The sequence below is a fragment of the Stegostoma tigrinum genome, unplaced genomic scaffold, assembly GCF_030684315.1.
Source record: "Stegostoma tigrinum isolate sSteTig4 unplaced genomic scaffold, sSteTig4.hap1 scaffold_124, whole genome shotgun sequence".
NCBI classification, from domain to species: domain Eukaryota; kingdom Metazoa; phylum Chordata; class Chondrichthyes; order Orectolobiformes; family Stegostomatidae; genus Stegostoma; species Stegostoma tigrinum.
This window is the reverse complement of record NW_026728073.1, coordinates 441,411-462,705: the sequence shown is the minus strand read 5'-3', so window position 1 is coordinate 462,705 and position 21,295 is coordinate 441,411. Positions and strand designations below refer to the sequence as shown.

The 21,295-nt window shown below is 50.4% G+C and overlaps 1 protein-coding gene across 13 annotated transcripts in view; it reads right to left on the bottom strand.

The window, feature by feature from the left end:
- Positions 1-21,295, bottom strand: part of LOC132207693 (utrophin-like) — a 425,643-nt gene that overhangs the window by 116,726 nt on the left and 287,622 nt on the right. For 2 of the 13 annotated variants that reach the window (XR_009443709.1, XR_009443708.1), the window contains exon 7: positions 15,161-15,322. The exons of the other annotated variants lie outside the window; for them this stretch is intronic. The gene's annotated coding sequence lies outside the window, so the exon portion shown is untranslated. The remainder of the gene's footprint in view (positions 1-15,160; positions 15,323-21,295) is intronic. 13 annotated transcript variants of the gene reach the window in all.

Genomic DNA, 21,295 nt, shown 5'->3' with positions numbered 1-21,295 from the left:
GCCTCTCCTCTCCTATTTCTGACATCAGCCCATCCCACCTCAGTCGACCAGTCCTCCTCAAAAGTTTTTTCAGCCTCCATTATACTGTCCTCGACAAACAAAGCCACACCTCCCCCTCTTTTCCCACCTTACCTGATCTTACTCAAAGATCTGAACCCTGGAACCTGCAACATCCATTCCTGACCCTGCTCTATCCATGTCTCCGTAATGGCCACAACATCGAAGCCCCAGGTACCTATCCATGCTGCAAGCTCACCTCGCTTATTCCGGATACTCCTGGCAGTCAAGTTGACACACTTCAATTCAGCTTGCTGTTTGCCAGCACACTCCTGTGACACTGAGATCCTGTCCATGTCCTCTCTATTCTCTTTCTCCTGTGTACTGAAACTACACCAGTTTCCCATCCCCTTGCTAAGCTAGTTTAAACCCACCCGAACAGCACTAGCTAATTTCCCGCCCAGGATATTAGTGCCCCTCTGGTTCAAGTGGAGACCGTCCTGTTTGTCGAGGTCCCACCTTCCCCAGAATGAGCCCCAATTGTCCATGTACCTGAAGCCCTCCCACCTGCAGCATCCCTGCAGCCACGTGTTCAGCTGAAATCTCTCCCTGTTCTTTGCCTCGCTATCACTTGGCACGGGTAACAAACCAGAGATAACCACTCCGTTTGTTTGAGCTCTCAGCTTCCAGCGGAGCTCCCTGAAATCCTGCCTGACGTCCCTATCCCTCTTTCTACCTATGTCGTTGGTACCTGTGTGGACCATGGCTTGGGGCTGGTCACCCTCTCCCTTCAGGACCCCAAAGACACTATCCGAGACAACACGGACCCTAGCACCTGGAGGCAACGCACCAATCGTGAGTCTCTTCGGTTCCAAACAAGCCTTCTATCTGTCCCTCTAACTATTCAGTCCCCAATGACTAACACTCTCCTCCTATACCCCCTTCCCTTCGTTGCAAGAGCGACAGACTCTGTGCCAGAGACCTGCACCCCAGTCAGTATTGAGGTAATGCCTCATCGTAAGGAGGTCAGAATTGACCGAGTGGCAGATATTTACAGGGTCAGTACTGAGGCAGTGCACAACCGTCAGAGGGTCAGTACTTCAGGAGAACCCCATTATCAGAAGGTCAACACGAATGGAGAGTCACATCGTCAATGGTTCAATCCTGAGGAACACTTCATTATCATAGGGTCAGTCCTGAGGCAGTGCTTCATTGTCAGAGGGTCAGTATTAAGGTTTAGAATTGAGGGAGTGCTATCTGATTATGTCACTCTGACAATGAGGCACTGCCTCAGGAATGAGCCTCTGACAATGAGGCACTTTCTCAGTTCTGAATCTCTGACAAAGGAAGCATTCCCTCAGTGCAAACCCTCTGTCTGGACCCGATGTCAATGAGGCACTCGCTGAGTACTGACCCTCTGACAAAGTTCCAATAGCTTACTACTGACCTTCTAATCATGTGCCCCCTACCCCATTTCTAAATCTGTTACATTGAGGGCACTGCCTCAGAACTGACACACTGGCTATAAGGCAGTCCGTAAAGACTGACCCGCTGATCATGAGGCTGTCCCTCAGTTAATAACCCTCTAACTATGAGGCACTCCGGTAATTCTGACCGTCAGGAGCTACCTCAATGTTGACTCACTGATATAGAGGCACGGCCTCAGAATTGACATGCTGACGATGGGGCACTTGCTCAGGACAGACCCTCTGATAGAGCTGCAGGTTTGATATTAGAGCAGTGATGCACCGCGAGCAGGTCAGTATAAAGGGAGTGCCACACAGTCAGTGGACCAATATTAGGGGAGTGCCACACTGTCAGAGGATCACTCTTAATGGAGTGCTGCACTTGTGGTGAGTGAGTACTGAGGCAGTGCAGCACTGCAAAGGGTCAGTAATGAGAGAAAGCTCCATTTTCAGAGGGTTAGCACAGAGGAAGTGTTTAATCAGAGAGTTATTTCAGAGAGAGTGCTGTATTGTCAGAGTTTCGCACTGAGGGAGTATCACACAATCAGAGGTCCAATATTAAGGAAACAATGCACTGTTGGAGGGTTGATATAAAGGGAGGGCTGCACTGTCAGAGGGTTAATGATGTGGGAGTGCTGAAATATCACAGAATCAGTCCTGAGAAGTGCTGCACATTCAGAGAGTTAGTGCTGAGGGAGTGGTCTAATGTGAAAAGATTGATATCAAGGGGCACTGCCGAAGGATCAGTAGTGCAATACTGTCAGAAAAACAATATTGAGGGAGTTCTGCTGTGTCAGTGGGTCAATATTACAGGATTGCTACACGATCCACGTATCAATGTCAGACAGTCAGTCCTGAGGGAGTGCTGCACTGTTGGAGGGCCAATATTGAGTGTGTGCGACACTCAAGAGGATCATTTTGTTGGACTTGTGCACTGTCAGAAGTTCAATTGTAAGCAAGTGCCACACTGGTAGCGGGTTAATATTATGGGAGTGCTGCACTGTCAGACGGTCAAAGATGAGGGAAAGCTCATCATCTGACAGGGCATCACTCCCTTCAGACGAACCCTCAGGCGGTGCAGCACTCCAACAAGTTAGTTTCAGAGGCATGTTGTCCCATCAAATTGACCCTCTGAGACAGGAGCATGCACTAAATATCGACCCTCTCACAATGCTGACTGCCTTAATATAGGCCCTCTGGCAGGGCGGCTCCCTTTCAGTACACACCGTCCGACAGCACAGCACTCTCCCATCATTGACCCTCTGACAGTGCAGTACTCTCTTAATACTGAATGTGTCACACTGCACAACTCCATTAAAATTGACCCAAGCAATCCATGAATATTTGCCCATTGACAGTGCAGCTCTTCCTCAGTTCTGACTCTCTGACAGTGCAGCACTCCCCGAAATACTGTCAGAGGGTCAATACTGAGAGAATGCTGCACTGTCAGAGTCAGCTCCCTGTAGTCCTATCAGATGTTCAGTATTAAAGGTATGCCGCATTGGGAGTGCGTGAGCGTCAGTGAATTCTGCACTGCAAGAGGGTCAACAATGAGGAAGAACTGCAATGTCAATGTAACAGGGTCAGAACCGAGTGCCTCACAATCAGAGGGTCAGGATTGAGGTCAGAATTGAGACAGTTACGCAGGATTAGAGTGTCAGTGCTGTGGTCGAGTAGCACTCAGAGGGTCAGTACCGAGGGAAAGCTTCATTGTCAATGGATCACTTCTGAGGCTGTGCTACTTTGTCAGAGGGCCGTACGAATGCGGTGCCTCATTGTAATGGGATAAGAATTGAGGGAATCGCACAATCGGAGGATCAGTGCTGAGGTCCTGCAGCACTATCAGCAGAGGGTCACTACTGATGGAGTGCCTTGTTGTGAGAGGGTCAGTGCTGAGGGAGTGCATCGTTGTCAAAGGATCAAATTGAGATGATGCCTCATTTTAATATGGTCAGTTTGAGGTAGTGCAACACTGTCAGGGGGCCAGGAGTACTGAGGAAGTGCTGAAAATCCCCATGATTAAGGGAAGACCCTCATGTTTAAAATGTCAAAACAGAGAGAGGGCACAATGGCCAGAGGGTCAGTTCTGAGTTTGTACCTTGTTGCCAGGCGGCTAGTTATGAGGGAATACCGAATCTCTGGGAGTGGCTAATCTGTCAGAGAGTCAGGACTTGAGGGACTGCTGACCGTCTCTCAGTGCTGTAATTCCCCAGCACTGACCCGCTGGCACACTCTTACTCTTGACCCTCTCAGAGGGCAGTTTCCCTTTGTACTGACTCCCCTCAGTGTAGCACTCCCTCATTGCTAACCCAACTCTGTGTAGCATACCATTAATATTGACCCTCTGACAGTGCAGTGCTCTGTGATGACTCACTGTTCTGACAGTGCAGTTCTCCCTCAGTAGTGACACTCTGACAGTGCAGCACTTGCTAAAAATTGGCCTTCCGACAGTGTGGAGCTCACTCATTGATGACACTGACAATGCAGCACTCCCTCAGTACTTACTCTGCAACACTTCAGCACGTGCTCATCATTGACCCTCTGACAGTATTGCAGTCACTTAATATTGAGCCTCAGTCCTGGAACACTGTCTGAAGATTGACCTCCTGACAGTGAAGCTCTCCCTTAATATTGACCCTCTGAGAGGGTGACTTTCTCTCAGTGCTGACCCTTCAGTGGTGTCGCATGACTTACCACTTTCCCATCACCACCTTATGCTACCGCACCCACCCCCCCCACCGCATCAACATCATCTTTCTGAAATTGTTGCATTCCCTGAATTTTAACACTCTGATAATGCAGAATTCCTTCATTATTGACCCAATGAGAACATAGCAGACCCTTCTTATTGACGCTCTGACAGTGCAGTGCTCCCTGAAAACTGGCCCTCCCTCAGTGCAGCACTCCCGTAGTAAAGAGCTCCCCGGCCTGACCCCTATTCAGTGCTGAGCTGCACTCAGTGCTGAACCCCCCCACCCCGAGTGCTGACCTCCCGTAAGCTGAACCACTACAGTGCTGCACTCCCTCATTGTTGACCGGCCACTGAGTGCACATCCCCGCTTAGTGCAGCTCTCCCACTGTGCTGGCTCCCCCTCAGTGCTAACAACCCACAGTGCAGTACCCCCTCAGTGCTGACCACTTTCAATTCTGATACCGCACTCCTTGTCAAGGAGACAGAATCAAGGCAGTGCGACAGGATTAGAGTGTCAGTGCTGTGGTACAGTAGTACTCTGAGGGTCAGTACACAGGGAAAGATTCATTGTCAATGGGTCAGTTCTGAGGCTGTGCTACTTTGTCAGAGGGCCATACTAATGCGGTGCCTCATTGTGGGGTTGACACTGAGGGCGGTGTGGGTGAAAAGAATGAGAGAGTGTTGCACTGAGCAGGGACAGCATCGAAAGAGTGCTGCACTGAGCAGGGTCAACACTGAGGGAGTGCTGCACTGAGGTCGGGTTGGCATTGAGAGGTGGTCAGCACTGAGGGAGTGATGGGGTGTTAGCACTGAGGGAGTGCTGCACTGAGGAGTACTCAGCACTGGGATGGTGTCAGCACTGGGGAAGTGCTCCATGAAGGGGGTTTCAGCAACGAGGGGCGAGTTTGCACCGAGGGGGATCCAATACGAAGGAAGTACCGCACTATCTGACGATCAACAATAAGGGTGTGCTCCACTCTCGGAGGGTCATTCTTGAGGAAGCACCGCGTTGTTGGAGAGTCAGTACTGAGGGAGTGTTGCATGGTCAGTGTCATCACTGCGGAAGCTCTACACTGTTGGAAGGTCAATACTAAGAGTGTGCTGCACTGTTAGACAGTCAATGATGAGCTAGTGATGCATGTGCGACATTCCCTCAATTCTTATCCCATTACAATGAGGCACTGCATTAGTATGGCCCTCTGACAAAGTAGCACAGCTTCAGAACTGACCCACTGATCATGAAGCTTTCCCTCAGTACTGGACCTCAGAGTGCTCCTCAGCCACAACACTGACTCTCTAATCCTGCAGTCCTGTCTCAATTCTGACCTCAGACCTGACCCTGTTACATTGACATTGCAGTTCTTCCTTACCATGGACACTCTGGCCATGGGACACCACTGTTGGCCCTGTTGCAGTGCAGAATTCACTGACACTCACCCTCTCCCATACCTTCAATACTGAATGTCTGATAGGACTGCGGGCAGCTGACTCTGACAGTGCAGCATTCTCTCAGTATCGACCCTCTGACAGTAATTAGGGGACTGCTGCATTGTCAGAGAGTCAGGACTGAGGAAGGGCTGCACTATCAGAGGGCAAATATTAATGGAGTTGTGCACTGTCACAAATTCAATATTAACAGAGGGCTGCACTGTCAGAGAATCAATGATGACGGGGCAGTGCGTTGTGAAAAGACCTGTAATAAAAGGCATGCGGCCTGTCAGAGGGACTAAACGGAGTGCTTCACTGTGAGAGGGCCAACATTAGTAAATGCTCCAGTCTCAGAGGGTCAATGTGATGGGAGAACATCTCTCTGACATGGATCTTGTTGGCGGGTCAGCGCTGACGTAGTGCTGCACCGTCCGAGGGGTCGGAGAAAGGGAGTGATGCACGACCAGGTGATCAGGGAGTGCTGAAGTGAGGGGGTCGTCAGCAATAAGTGGGTGAGCTCTGAGGGAGTGCAGCACAGTGTGGGGTCAGCACTGCGGGAGTGCTGTTCTGAGGGGGATCAGGACTGAAGGGGGTCAGCACTGAAGCAGGTCAGCGTTGAGGGAGTGCTGCACTGAGGGGTTCAGAATAAAGGGTATGCTACACTGAATGGGTCAGAAATGAGAGGGGGGTCAGCACTGAGGGAGAGCGGCACTTGAAGATGTTCAATATTACTGTGTCCTGCACTGTGAAAGGGTCAGTATGAAGGCAGCACTGCAATATCAGAGAGGCAATGATGAGTGTGTGCTGCACTGCTGAAGGGTTAAATTTGAAGTGGTGTCCCACGGCCAGAGTGTCAATGGTAAGGGAGCATGGCATTCTCAGAGTGTTATTGCTGAGAGAATACCAGTATGACGGAGGGTTAATACTGTGGCAGAGATGCACCGTCAGAGAATCAGTCATCAGAGAGTACGCAGTGTTGGAGGGTCAGTACTGAGGGAGTGTTTCACAATCAGAGCGTCAGTTGTCTGGCAGTGCTGGAAAAGCTCAGCAGGTCTGGCAGCATCTGTGGAGGCAAAAACAGAGCTAACATTTCGGGTCCAGTGACCCTTCCTCAGAACTGTTCTGAGGAAGGGTCAATGGACTCGAAACGTTGAATCTGTTTTCTCCTGCACAGATGCTGCCAGGCCTGCTGAGATTTTCCGGCAACTTTCTTTTTGTTCCCGACTTACAGCATCCGCAGTTCTTTTGTTTTTTATGTCTGGCAGTGCTTGTTTGCTTGTGACCTTCTGAAAGCACAGCACACCCATAATCTTGGCCCTGTGACAGACCAGCACTCCCTCAGTACTGATCCTCCAACAATGGAGCATTCCTTCAATACTGACCACCAGCGCAGCACTTTATTTCCGAGAGTAGTCTGAAAGAAACTACCTTTGCTTACCGAGAGACACAGGGAGAGCAAGTGCGTATTCTGTAGGTGACTCAGGATGTATTGTAACCTTAACAAGTCAAACAGTATTTCAGATTAGTTTATAATTAAAGATTATTCTAACTGTCTTCCTGGAAAAGTACAGTCCCTACAACATGGGGCTGATACTAATACACTCACTCAGAAGTGACCCTCCAGCAAAGCAGCCCTGCCTCAGAACTGACCCTGTGACAATGAGCTACTCCATCAGCAGTGAATCTGTAATCACGTGGCACTCCCTCAATTCTGAAAACATTACACTGAGGCACTCCGACAAAGGCCTCTGCGTTTTAGGGATTATTTACAGTGATCCCTGTGTTTTACAGGTTATTGAAAGGGGTCACTGTTTTCAGGTTTATTTTCACCCTCCAATCTTGCAGCACTCCCTCAATTCAGGCGTGTAGCAGTAATGTCTCCAGACTGAATCTCGAAAAGTGTTGCAAACCCTCAATTCTGATCTGCTCAAAATGAGCCACTGACTGAGTATTGGCCTTCTGACAAAAAGTCACTTATTCAGAACTGGCCTTCTGACAATGTGACACTCGTCCACATCTGACCCTCCAGCAATGAGGTACTGCCGCAGAACTGATCCGCTGACAGTAAAGCACTGCCCCCTCAGTTCTGACCCTCTGACAGAGCTGCAAGACTTCAGGACTGAACTTCTAATCATCTTGTACTCCATCAACTCTGAATCCAATGCACTGAGGTACTGACTCAGTATTTACAGTCTGCTCCTCATACACCCTCAGAATTGACCCTAAGGCAATGTGACCCTGCCTCAGAACTAACTCTGTGACAATGAGGCACTTACTCAGCGCTGAATCTCTAATTGTGTCGCACTCCCTCACTTTTTAGGCACTCCTTCCAGACTGGCACACTCTCAAGGCTGATCCTGCAGCAATGAGGAATTGCCTTACAACACAGCCACGAACAACAAGGCCCTCTTTAGGACAGTGTCTGATAACGAGGCACTCACTTGGTTCTGAGCCTCTGACAATGAAGCACTTGCTCAAGTCTGACCACATTAAAATGAGGCACCCACAAACTGATCTGAAACACCTCAGTTTCGACCTTCTGATGGCTCTGAAATGCCTCAGTTTATATCCTCTGACCGTTCTTTTAATTCTGACACAATTACAGTGAAGGTCAGCCTCCGTGCTGACACTCAGAGTACATCACTCCCTCTGACAGTGTTGCACACCCTGAGCATCACTGACAGTTTCAGCGTTCCCTTAATATGGACCAACTCACAATGCAGCACTCCCCTAACATTATTATTTATATTGACGATCTGACAGTACAGCCCACCTCAGTGCTGACCCTCCGACAGCGCAGCATTCCCTCATTACTCACCCTTTGATACTGTAGCCCACCTTTGGTAATGACACTCTGACAGTGTCACACTCCCTTACTATCGGCCCTTCAACAGTGCAGCACTCCCTCAACGATGACACCGTAACGATGCAGGATTCCCTCAGTCCTGGCTCTGCAACAGTCAAGCATTCAATCAACACTGACCCTCTGTTCGTGCAGCACACCCCTAATATTGATCCTGTGACAGTGCAGCACTCCCTTAATATTGGCCTTCCGACAGAGTGGCACTTTCTTGACGAAGACACTCTGACAATACAGTTTTTCCTCATTGCTGATCCTCTGGCAGTGCAGCATTCTGTCATCATTGGCACCTTGCCAGTGGAGCTACATGCTTCTTATTGACCCTCCACAGTGCAGCAATGCCTCTCCACTGACTCTACAACATTAATATTGATCCCTGAACGGGAGGTTCTCTTTCATACCCACCCCAACAAAGAGAAGCCCTCCCTCATCTTTAACCCTCTGACAGTGCAGCACTCCCTTAATATTAACCCGCTGCCAGTGTGGCACTCTGTTACAGTGCAGAACTCCAACAAAGTGATCATCCGAGTGTCGCGCACACACTCAATATTGACCCTCCAACAGCGTAGCCCTCCATCAGAACTGACCGTCTGACATTGATACACTGATAGTGTCGCAATTCTGTAATATTGACCCCCACTGACGCAGCAGAACTCTCTCAATATTGGCCTTCGGACAGTACTGCGCTACTGATCCTTCGCCGGTGCCCCTTGATATCAATCCTCTGACATTATAGCACTCCCTCAGTACTAACTCTCTGAACGTGCAGCACTCTCTCAGGTCTGATTCTGCGCTATTTCAGCACTCCCACGTCATTAACCCTCTGACAGTGCAGCACTCCCGTTATATTATATTATATTTATCAACCCTCCAACAGTGCACTATTTCCTTAATATTGGACCTCTGATTGGACAAGCTGACAGCATCTCATGTTCTTTATCGACGGAGAGTCAGTTCTGTGGTAGTACCTCATTGTAATGGGTCAGAGTGGGTCTAATCAGTCCAACCCCAAACCTAACCGCGGCTTCAGGCCTAAGCCTAGCCTCAGGCCGAACACTCACCCTCAACATAAGCAGAAGCCTCAGCCCCAAACCTAAATGTTGTCTGAGCTCTAACCCTAACCATAGACTCAGCCCTAAGCCTAACCTCAGCCTTAACCCAAAACCTCTCCCGAGTCCTACCCCGAACTCCAAATTTAACCTCATTAGTAGCCCTAACACAAGTCTCATCCCTCACCCTAACTCTCCCCTCATCCAAAACCTCGTCCAATCCTCACACCTAACCCCTAGCCTTGGTCCTAACCCAAACCCTAACCCTCGCCACCCTCTCACGCTCACCCTCATTGTTAATTAGTGAGTACTGAGGTATAGCAGCACTGTCAGAGCATCAGAATAGTGGGAGTGAACTATTGTCAGACTGTCGATACTGAGGCAGTGTCTCATTATAGAAGGGTCAGAATTGAAGCAGTGCCACACTAACAGAGACTCAGTACTGAGGTACTGCAACAGCGTCAGAGAATCTGAACTGTGGGCGTGCATTATTGTCAGAGGGTCATGATCTGAGGCAGTGTCTCCTTGTGAGAGGGTCAGTACTGACAGAGAGCCTTCCTTGCCTGACGGTCAGTGCTGAGGCACTGCTTCTTTGTCAGGGGGTCTGGAGGGATAGTGTCTCATTGTTGGTCAGTCCAGTGTGAGGCTGTAGCTCATTGGTGGAGGGTCAGTCCTCAGGGTGGGCGGATGATGTGGAGGTGCTGGTGTTGGACTTGGGCGGACAAGGCTGAGTATTGACACTCTGCTACAAATGCACTCTCTAAGTTCTGACCCTCTGATAAAGGCAAACTCCCTAATTGCTGACACTCTGCCAAGCAGGCACTGGCTCAAACAGACCCTCTGACAATAGGCCACTGACCCGCTGATACAGCTGCAGTACCTCAGTGAGGCAGTGGCACTCCTTGAATTCTGATCCCATTACAATCAGGCACCGCGTCAGTACTGACGCTCTGCCAAAGAGGTACTGCCTGAAAACTGATCCAATGACAATGAGGCACTCCATCAGGACTTACCTCTGACAGTGCTCGATGACCTCTGTACTGACCTTCTAAAATGGGTGGCACTCCTTCAATTCTGACCCCCTGACAACATAGCCCTGCTGCAGTGCCGACCCTCTGACAACAATGCATTCTCTGAAGCCTGATCCCCTCAAGATGAGGTCATACTTCAGTATTAACACTGACAAAGAGTCACTTCCTCTATATTGACCCTCTCATTGTGCGGCACACCCTCAGTTCTGATCTTACGACAATGGTGCACTTTTGACCAGCTGACAATGGTGCTCTCCCTCAGTTCTGACACCTCCACAGTTCTGCACTACCTCTGTCCTGACTCTCAGTGCTGACCCTATTCTGATCCATTACAATGAGGCGCTGCCTCACTTGTGGCTGGAGAACAATGATGCACTCCATCGATTCTGCGCCGCACACAGTGCTGTAATACTTCCGGACTGCCCTGTAATTGTGTGGCACTCCCTTAATTTTGACCCCCTTACACTGAGGCTGTGCCTCAGTATTCACCTCTGAAAATAATGCACTCCTACAGATCTGGCCCTCTGATGCTACTGCAATAACTCAGTTTTTATCGGCTCGTCACGTGATTAGCTTCAATGCTGATGCCATTCCACGGAGGCAGTTTCTCAGAACTGACCTTCTAACAATGGCGCTCCCTTCGGACTGTCAGATACAGCCACACTCCCTCCGTTTTGACCCTCTCATCACGTGGCAGTCCCTCAATTCTGAACTCCTCACAATGAGTCGCTAACTCAGTATTGACCCTCTGACAAAGAGGCACTCCCTTAGGGCTGACCTTGCACCAATCAGATACTGCCTCACACCAAACGCTCTCGAATAATGAGGCACTGCTTCAGTACAGACCCTCTGACAAAGACACACTGCCTCAGAACTGACTCTCCAGCTATGGCGACCGGCCACAAAACGGACCTGCCGACAATGAGGCACTTCCTACCATCTCGAATCATGTGGCATATCTCTAATCCTGTGGCCCTCTCTCAGTTCTGTCGCCATTGCATTGAGGCATTCCCTCTTTGTTGATCCTCTGAACTCCCTCAAAACTGACCATCCACCGTTGATGCACTACCTCAGATCTGACCCACTGACAGTCCTACAATCTGTCACCATTCCATGTAGCATTCCAGCAATTCTGACCCCATTTCAATGAGACGCTGTTTCAGATGGTCACTCTGAAAACGAAGCGCATTCACAGGACTAAATCTCTGAAACTAAAGCACTTCCTCAGTACTAACTCTCTGGCAGGCAAGTATTGGGGGTTAGGTTAGGGCTGAGGTTAGACTTGGAGCTTAGGCGAGGGTTGGGGTTGAGGCTAAGCGTTAATTGGGGCTGTGTGTTACGGTTCATTTTAGGGCTGAAGCCATAGCTAGTGGTAGGGCTGAGGCTCACTTTAGGGCTGAGACTAGATGTTCGGTCTGAGGATCAGCATTAGGGCTGAGGGTAGGGAGGGTTTACGCTGAGGATAGGGTCAGGGTTAGGGTTAATGCTGAGGTGAGGGTTAGCCCGAGGCGAGCGTTTGTATGGGTTTAGGGCTGAGGCTGGGTTTAGAGTCAGGGTTCGGGCAAAGAGACGCTGCCTCAGAACTGACCTGCTGACAATTAGCCAGTACCTTAGGTACTGATGAGCTAATAAAAAGGCCCGCTCTCAGCACTGACACTGCAGCAATGAAGTCTTGCCTCACAACTAACTCACAAAGGGCTCATAATTGAGCAAGTGCCGAATGATGAAAGGGTGCAGACTGAGGTGTTGCTCAACTGTCAGAGGGTCAGAACTAAGGTATTGCGTCATTATCAGATGGTCAATACTGCAGCAGTGGCCCACTGTAATAGGGTCAGAAAGGTCATACTGAGGTCTTGCAAGATAGGGTCAGAACTGTTGGAGTGATTCATTATCAGAGGGTAGGCACTGAGGCATTGAAGCATTGACAGAGGGTCAACACACTGTCTGTATTGAACATGTGGCAATAATGTTCTGACTCCATAACATCAAGGCACTGCCTCAAAACTGACCATTAATACTGACCCTCGCACAGTGCTGCATTGCCTCAGTCGTGATGCTGCATTCGTGTGGTACTAGCAGTTCCAACCCCACGAATAGGATGGGCTGAAGGGTAACATTTCTTGATATTTGAGAAATGGTTGACTTTGAATGAGTCCTGTCAGCATTCCTGTTTTACAGTTAATTTTATTTCTGTAACTGGTTTTTTTCTTTGCCAAGTCGTTTGTTACACCGGAGCAGAGGGAGCATTTTGTTCCTCAGCACTGGACGTCATCTCGGAATGAGACCGCGAACGGTGCCAGGAACAACCTCAGCCTCCAGGCCAGCCATTGATCGAGGGGTCCCACACGGCCACAAGAACATGAGGCTTATTCTTTTTTACTCTCTACTTGTTATTCTTTTTAATTACTCTTTCTCCATCTTTTATTTCCTCAATAAATGTTCATCTTTCAGAAAATTGGCAAGCATTCCTTGAACTGCACTTGATAGAATCACGAAAGAACCACTTCGATGCACGCTGTCATCAAAAACACACCATTATTATGAGGCACTGCCTCAGCATTGATCCTCTGACAATATCGCACTCCCACAGATTTGACCCTTTGACAACGAAGCAAGGCCTCAGTATTGAAGCTCAGACAATGCTTCAATCCCTCAGTTCTGACCATCTGACAAGGAGGCACCTTTATTTCTGACACTCTCACAGTCGCAATATCTCAGGACTGACCTTCTGTTTGTATGGCATTGCCTCACCTTAGAATGAGGTGCTGCCTCAGTCTTGACCTTCTGACAATAATGCACTCCCACAGTTCAGACCCTCTCATATTGCTGCATTTCCTCAATACTGACACGAAAAATGTGTGGCAGATCTTTAGTGCTGATCCTTTGACAAGGAAGCATTGTCTCAGTATTGACCACCTGACAATGATGAACTCTCACAGGGATCAGGACTGAACCCCTGTCAATGAGGCACTTCTTCAGTGCCCGCACTCATTATTCGCCTTCTGACAAAGCTTCAATACCTCAGTACTGACCCTCTCACAGGGCTGATCTTCTGTCAAATCTAGAGAATTAATACAGAGGAGGTGTCTCTTATTAGAGGGTCTGCCTGAACTCTTGGTTGAAGTGTTCAATAAATTGTGACAACCTGAAAGAAGTCATTCTTCCCTGAATTAGTAGGCAACCAATTTGAAAATGTGGCCTCTGGTCGTAAAATCTTTCACAAATGGGAGTAATCTCTACGGATATACACTATCAAGCCTGTTAAGAATCTTAAATGTCGAAAAAATAAGTTTTTTTATAATCTTATAAACTCCAATGAATGTAGCCCAACTTTCCTAAGCATAGCAATCCCCTCCGCCATTTCCGAAATCAACCCAGTCAACATGAGGTGTTCGGCCTCCGCAGCACTCGCTCTGTGGCCGTACATGACTTGTAAGTTACCATCCTGCTGCTACGACTCTACTTCTATTTACGATGCAGTCCTCTGTCCATCCGAGCATACTACCCTTGAACACACGGGCTCTTTTATTTTGAGACACCTTTTGAGCTGTACCTTATCAAATGCTTTGTTGAAATCTCAATGTACTACACCAACTGGTGGTCCTTCATCAGTAATGTTTGTTTCCTTCTCAAAGCACTGTAGCAAGTTTGTCAAGTATTATTTCCCCTTTATGAAAGGATGTTAACTCTGTAGGATGTTATAGCACACTCAGTACCCTGTTATTTCATCTTTCATTGCCGGCATGAACATCTACCCAGGTTGACCTAAATTGGCAATACTTGCTTACTATTTTGTCGAAGTATCTTTGTGATAATGGTGTTATGTTCACAATCTTTCAATCCTCTGAGAATTTTCCACAATCTAAGGATTCTTGGAAGATTATCATCAGTGCCTCCATTGTATCCGTAGCTGCGATGTTCAACATGAGAGGATACAGCGCATCATAGCCCTTGGATATTTTCTGTCCTGATTGGAGTCATGTTTGGAATTCTGTGCAGTGACATTCACTTTTAACAGTTTGCTAAATACTACCAGGAACAGAAATTGTCATCCAGCTGCAACTAAACTAAAGCTTTCAGCACAGCAAGAAGTCTTTCAATTCATTATGAACCTAATAACTCCTGAAAAGGGCAATACAATTTGCCTCAGTCCATAAATGTTCTTCCTCCAACATCCTGAGATGCATCATCTGTATTTCTTCAAATTTACCACAGAATCTGTTTCACTCACCCTTTCTGCAATACGCATGACAACAAATTGACATTTTTAGTCCCCCTGTAGCCTCCGTTGCACACGTGCATTGTTAGATGATTATTTATTTGTGTGCCTGCTTTTTTGCTCGAATGGAGAAAGGTAAATTTCTGTTCTTTTGTCATCAGAACTATTGCCTCCTCACTCTCATCTTCCTTGTTTTATCCTGTGCTGGAATATTTCATTTGTTGACATATCTGAAATATGTTGTTGAATGGATCGGGTTTTGTAACATTGCATTCCCCGAAGACCATCTACCGATACTGTTGCTTGTTCTAACAGTTATTATCTTGCAGAGAGGAAAATGCAGTTTGAAAGCAATGGAACGTTATCGATGAAGAAGTTGATGCATAAATTGCTGCGATCTTCCAAACTACAAACTCACCTTCAATTCTTTCTCGGTCAGAGCATTATGCCGGCGCAAATGAATCGTGTTCTCAATGGGACTTCCAAAACCATGGAATTGAATTTGCATATTGATTTCTTCTTCCCTCTTCAGAAATGCAAAGTAGTATCGTGATGAAGCTTCCAAGGCGATGATTGTGTCCTTCAATGAACGGAAAAGTGACTCTTAGATTCATGGAAATATTTCACTACTTCTATAGACATGAAAGGCAAACATTCTCCCTGCATATGACCCAGTCTCATTTTATCGTATCTTTCTGATTTTACATGCCACGGGATAATCATTGCAGTGTAACAGAAATGTTGATCATGGAAATTTATCACTGTTTTCATAAATAATGGCAAATTTTCAACATCTTGCAATTGTATCAAGGCTCAGTCTCATCACACCTCGCCTGCTGCACAAAGGCATTCTTACACTGCTTTCAATGTTAGGGCTCAAACAAAACACAATCATGACACAAATGCATCAACACACTACTTTCAATAGGATCTGATATCCTTGCCAGGCACTGGAGGGGTTGCGGAGACTGGTGAGTGGATAAAGTCGTTCCTCTGTTCAAGCAGGAAAACAGGGACTTTCCAGGAAACTACAGACTGGTGAGTGTCTCATGTCTCAAAAGTATGGGCTAATAAGGGACAGCCAGCATGGCATTATGCAGGGCAGGTTATGTCTTACCAAGTCAGTTGAAGTTTTCACGGAGGTGACAAGGGTGATCAATTCGGGTACAACAGTTGATAACATATACATGGATTTTACAAACGTTTTCAACAAGGTTCCTCATGGTATGCTCATCCAGAAGATTAGGATCCATGAGATCCATGGTGACTTGGCCTGCCCATATAAGGCAGACGGTAGCGGTGGAAGGCTAACAAAGATAACACAGTGTAGGGCTGGAGGAACACAGCAGGCCAGGCAGCATCAACAATGTCAGCTTTCCTGTTCCTCTGATGCTGCCTGACCTGCTGCGTTCCTCCAGCTCCACACTTGGTTAACTCGGATTCCAGCATCTACAGTACTTGCCGTCTCAATGGTGGAAAGCTGTTTTTCTGGCTGCAGCTCAGTGACGAGTGGTGTTCCGCAACGATGTGACTTCTGCTGTTTGTGATATATGTAAATGACTTGGTGGCAAATGTAGACGGGGGATGAGTAAGTTTGCAGATGATATGAGGACCAATGGACTTGTGGACAGCATGGAAGGTTGTCAAAGGACACAGCAAGATACAGACCAATTGCAAACTTGAGTGGAGAAATGGCCGATGGAGTTTAATCTGGGCAGGCATGAGGTATTGCATTTTAGGAGACCAAGTGTTAAGGAAAGGGATACACAGTTAATGGCAGGACCCCAAACAGCAGTGAAGTCCAGAGGGATCTTGGGGTCCTAGATCATAACTCCCTGATAGTAGCCACACAAGTAGATAGGGTGGTCAAGAAGGCATATCGCATGCTTGCCTTTATGCTGAGGGAAACTCAGTGCAAGAGTCAGGATGTCACATTGCAGCTTTACAAGACTTTGTTGAGACCACACAGAGTATTGCATTCAATTCTGGCCGCCACATTACACTAAGGATGTGCAGGCTTTGGACAGGGTGCAGAAGAGATTTACCAGCATGCTGACTGGATTGGAGGGTATGAACGAGGAGGAGGAGCTGGAAAAACTCTTCGTTTTCTCTGGGGCAGTAGAAGCTGAGGGCAGGCTTGATAGAAGTCTATAAAACTAGGAGATACATAAATACAGCTAACGGTCAGAAAATTTCTCCCCCGGAGTTGAAGTGTCCACTATTAGGGGGCATGCATTTAAGCTGAGAGGGGGGGTAAGTTCAAAAGAGATGTGAGGGGCAAATATTTCACACTGAGCATGTTAAAAGTGTGGAATACATTGCCCGGGGTGGTCGTGGATGCAGATACGATGAAAGCATTTAAAAGGGTCTTTTAGTTAAGTGCACGAATATGCAAGGAATGGAGGACTATGGATCAAGGACAGGCAGAAAGGATTATTTCATTTGTTGTCATGTTTGGCCCAACATGGTGGGCGAAAGGGCACATTCCTGTTGCTGTCATGTTCCAAATTTTATGCTCACTTGTATCATGATTACAAAAAGTAGGATTGGGAAGAATTTTTGAGAAGCGTTTGAGAACATTATTTCATGTCAGGACAAATGGGATAAGGATTAGGTGACACAGCACAAACAGATTTTGGAGCCCATGATGAATCATAGGGACCTCACAAGCACCAATGATCAGAGGGATCTCAGGATCTTGATGTGTATGCCTGTGATCCCCCAATGTAATGGACGAGGTCGTTGAAGTGGTTTGGAAGGCACATTGGATACTTGTCTTTATTAGACTTAATATTCAGTGATAAGAGTTTCAGAATAGGCAGGGTATGTACAAAATGTTGGTTAGACCCAACAGTGAAGTCAACGATGAGAAAATACAGTGAGACTTGGACAACGATCAGGCTTGGCCTGATGAAGGATAAGTTACATTTGCACCATACAAGTGCTAAGCAGCAATTAGCTCCAACAAGAGAGAATATGACCATATCAAAAAAATTCCATGTCCTTACACTCACTTCATCCTTACATTTATTTTTAAATGTGCAAGTGCTATGCAAGCCATGCAAGGTTACGGGCCAGGTGTTGGAAATCAGGTTAGAACAATTCAGTGCTTGTCCTTGACTGTCACAGAATCCGTGAGCTTAAGAATGTATTTCTCCTGTATTGTAGACTACTGAGGTGCTTGGCTATCCACTAAACCAAGGTTAACACTGATCTAAAACTAAACTGGGTCAGTTATAGAACCAGCAGTAGCCAGGTCCATGGTACAAACCACCCTGCTGTGGGACAGGGTCAGGCAAATCCAAGTGAGCGAGCGTGGTTGGAGACTCATTCATTGGGGGCATAGATTCTGTCGCCACATTTGAGACACCAGGGCTGTGTGTTGCTTCCCTGGTGCCAAGGTCAAGGACATCTCTGAGTGGTTGCAACAAATTCTTAAGGTGGAGGGTGAGCAGCCAAAGGCCACCGTGCACGTTGGTACCAATGACATAGGCAGAAAGAGGGAAGACATCCTGCGGACTATGGACAAGGAGGTAGCAAAGAGGTTGAAAGGCAGGACCCAGAGGGTAATAATTTATGGGTTGCCACGTGTGCCACATGTTAGAGAGTTGTCATAGAAAGATAGGTGAGATGAATGCATGGTTAAGGAGCTGGCACAGGGGGCAGGGTTTCCGGCTCATGGATAATTGGGACCGTTTCTGAGCAAGGGGTGACCTGTGCAAGAGGAATGGGAGGCAAGACGCTGTGAGCGGGACAGGACAGAGGGGACAAGTCGTTGTGAGCGGGTTACGACAGAGGGGACAAGTGCCTGTGAGCAGATCAGGAAGGAGGGGCAAGTTGCTGTCAGCAGGACTGGGCTGCGGGGAGCCAGCCGCAGTGAGCACGACAGGGCTGCAGGGGGCAAGTCGCTGCGAGCGGGTCAGGGCTGCGGGGGCCAAGTTGCTGTGAGCGCGACAGGACTGCAGGGGGCAAATCGCGGTGAGCGGGACAGGGCTGTGGGGGCCAGACCCCGTGAGCGGGTCAGGACTGAGGGGGCAAGTCCCCGTGAGCGGGACAGGGCTGCGGGGGGCCAGTCCCTGTCAGCGCGACATGGCTGCAGGGGGCGGTACCTGTGAGCCGGTCAGGACTGAGGGGGCAAATCGCTGTCAGCGGGACAGGGCTGCGGGGGCAAGTTGCTGACAGCGGGACAGGGCTGAGGGGGCCAGTCCCTGTGAGCGGGTCAGGGCTGCGGGGGCCAGTCCCTGTGAGCGGGACAGGGCTGCGGGGGCAAGTTGCTGTCAGCGGGACAGGGCTGAGGGGGCCAGTCCCTGTGAGCGGGTCAGGACTGCGGGGGCCAGTCCCTGTGAGCGGGTCAGGGCTGCGGGGGCCAGTCCCTGTGAGCGGGTCAGGGCTGCGGGGGCCAGTCCCTGTGAGCGGGTCAGGGCTGCGGGGGCCAGTCCCTGTGAGCGGGTCAGGGCTGCGGGGGCCAGTCCCTGTGAGCGGGTCAGGGCTGCGGGGGCCAGTCCCTGTGAGCGGGTCAGGGCTGCGGGGGCCAGTCCCTGTGAGCGGGTCAGGGCTGCGGGGGCCAGTCCCTGTGAGCGGGTCAGGGCTGCGGGGGCCAGTCCCTGTGAGCGGGTCAGGGCTGCGGGGGCAGTCCCTGTGAGCGGGTCAGGGCTGCGGGGGCCAGTCCCTGTGAGCAGGTCAGGGCTGCGGGGGGTGTCCCTGTGAGTGGGTCAGGGCTGCGGGGGCCAGGCCGTGTGAGCGCGACAGCACTGCAGGGGGCAAATCGCTGTGAGCGGCTCAGGGCTGCGGGGCCAGTCCCTGTGAGCGGGTCAGGGCTGCAGGGGCAAATCGCTGTGAGCAGGACAGGACTGCAGGGGGCCAGTCCCTGTGAGCGGGTCAGGGCTGCAGGGGCAAATCGCTGTGAGCAGGACAGGATTGCAGGGGGCCAGTCCCTGTGAGCGGGTCAGAGCTGCAGGGGCAAATCGCTGTGAGCAGGACAGGGCTGCAGGGGGCCAGTCCCTGTGAGCGGGTCAGGACTGCAGGGGGCCAGTCCGTGTGAGCGGGTCAGGGATGCGGGGGGGAGTCCCTGTTAGCGGGACAGGACTGCAGGGGGCAAATCGCTGTGAGCGGGTCAGGGCTGCGGGGGCTGGTACCTGTGAGCCGGTCAGGACTGAGGGGGTAAATCGCTGTCAGCGGGACAGGGCTGCGGGGCCGGTACCTGTGAGCCGGTCAGGACTGAGGGGGCAAATCGCTCTCAGCGGGACAGGGCTGCAGGGGCACATCGCTGTCAGCGGGAGAGGGCTGCAGGGGCAAGTCGCTGTCAGCGGGTCAAGGCTAGTCCCTGGAGCGGGTCAGGGCTGCTGGGGACAGTGCCTGTCAGCGGGTCAGGGTGCGGGGGCAAGACCCTGTGAGCAGTTCAGGGCTGCGGTGGCAAATAGCTGTCAGCGGGTCAGGGATGCGGGGGCCAGTCCCTGTGAGCGGGTCAGGGCTGCGGGGGCCAGTCCCTGTGAGCGGGTCAGGGCTGCGGGGGCCAGTCCCTGTGAGCGGGTCAGGGCTGCGGGGGCCAGACCCTGTGAGCGGGTCAGGGCTGCGGGGGCCAGTCCCTGTGAGCGGGTCAGGGCTGCGGGGGCCAGTCCCTGTGAGCGGGTCAGGGCTGCGGGGGCCAGTCCCTGTGAGCGGGTCAGGGCTGCGGGGGCCAGTCCCTGTGAGCGGGTCAGGGCTGGGGGGCCAGTCCCAGTGAGCGGGTCAGGGCTGGGGGGGCAACTGGCTCTGAGTGCGTCAGGAGAGAGGGCGCAAGTCGCCGTGAGCGAGTCAGGACGGAAAGGGCAAGTCGCCGTGGACGCGTGAGGACTGCAGGGGCAAGAGGCTGTGAGGGCTTCAGGACAGCAGTGGCCAGAGGCTGGGGACGGGTAATGACAGAGGAGGCAAGTTGCTGTCAGTTGCTAAGTACTGCAGGGTCAAGTGGCTGTGCGCGGGTGAACACGGAGGGGGCAAGTGGCTGTGAGGAGCGGGGGGTGGCGGAGGGTGGGGGGAATAGGAGGTGGAGCAGGAGGGTGGGGGAAACGAGGAGTAGGAGGAAGGGTATGGTCCAAGATGGGGGGGTTGGGGGCGAAGGAGAAGGGTGGGGCGGGAAGAAGGAGGAGGGGGTGGGGCGGGAAGAAGGAGAGGGGGGTGGGGCGGGAAGAAGGAGGAGGGGGGTGGGGCGGGAAGAAGGAGGAAGAGGGTCGGGGGGGAAGGAGGGGGTGGAAGAGTGTGGGGGTGAGGGGGGAGGATGGTGGGGGGAGGGGAGGAGGAGGAGGGTGGGTGGAGTGGAGGAAGAGGAGGAGGAGGTGGAGGAGGAGGAGGAGAAGGGGGAGGGAGAGGGTAAGGGAGGATGAGGAGGGGGTGGTCGGGGTGGGGGGGGGGGGAGGAGCGGGGGGGGAGAGATAATGGGAAATGCAGATGCTGGAGAATCCAGTTTAACAAAGTGTGGAGCTGGATGAACACAGCAGGCCAAGCAGCATCTCAGGAGCACAAAAGCTGACGTTTCGGGCCCAGACCCTCTATCACAGACGGGGATGGGGGTGGGGGG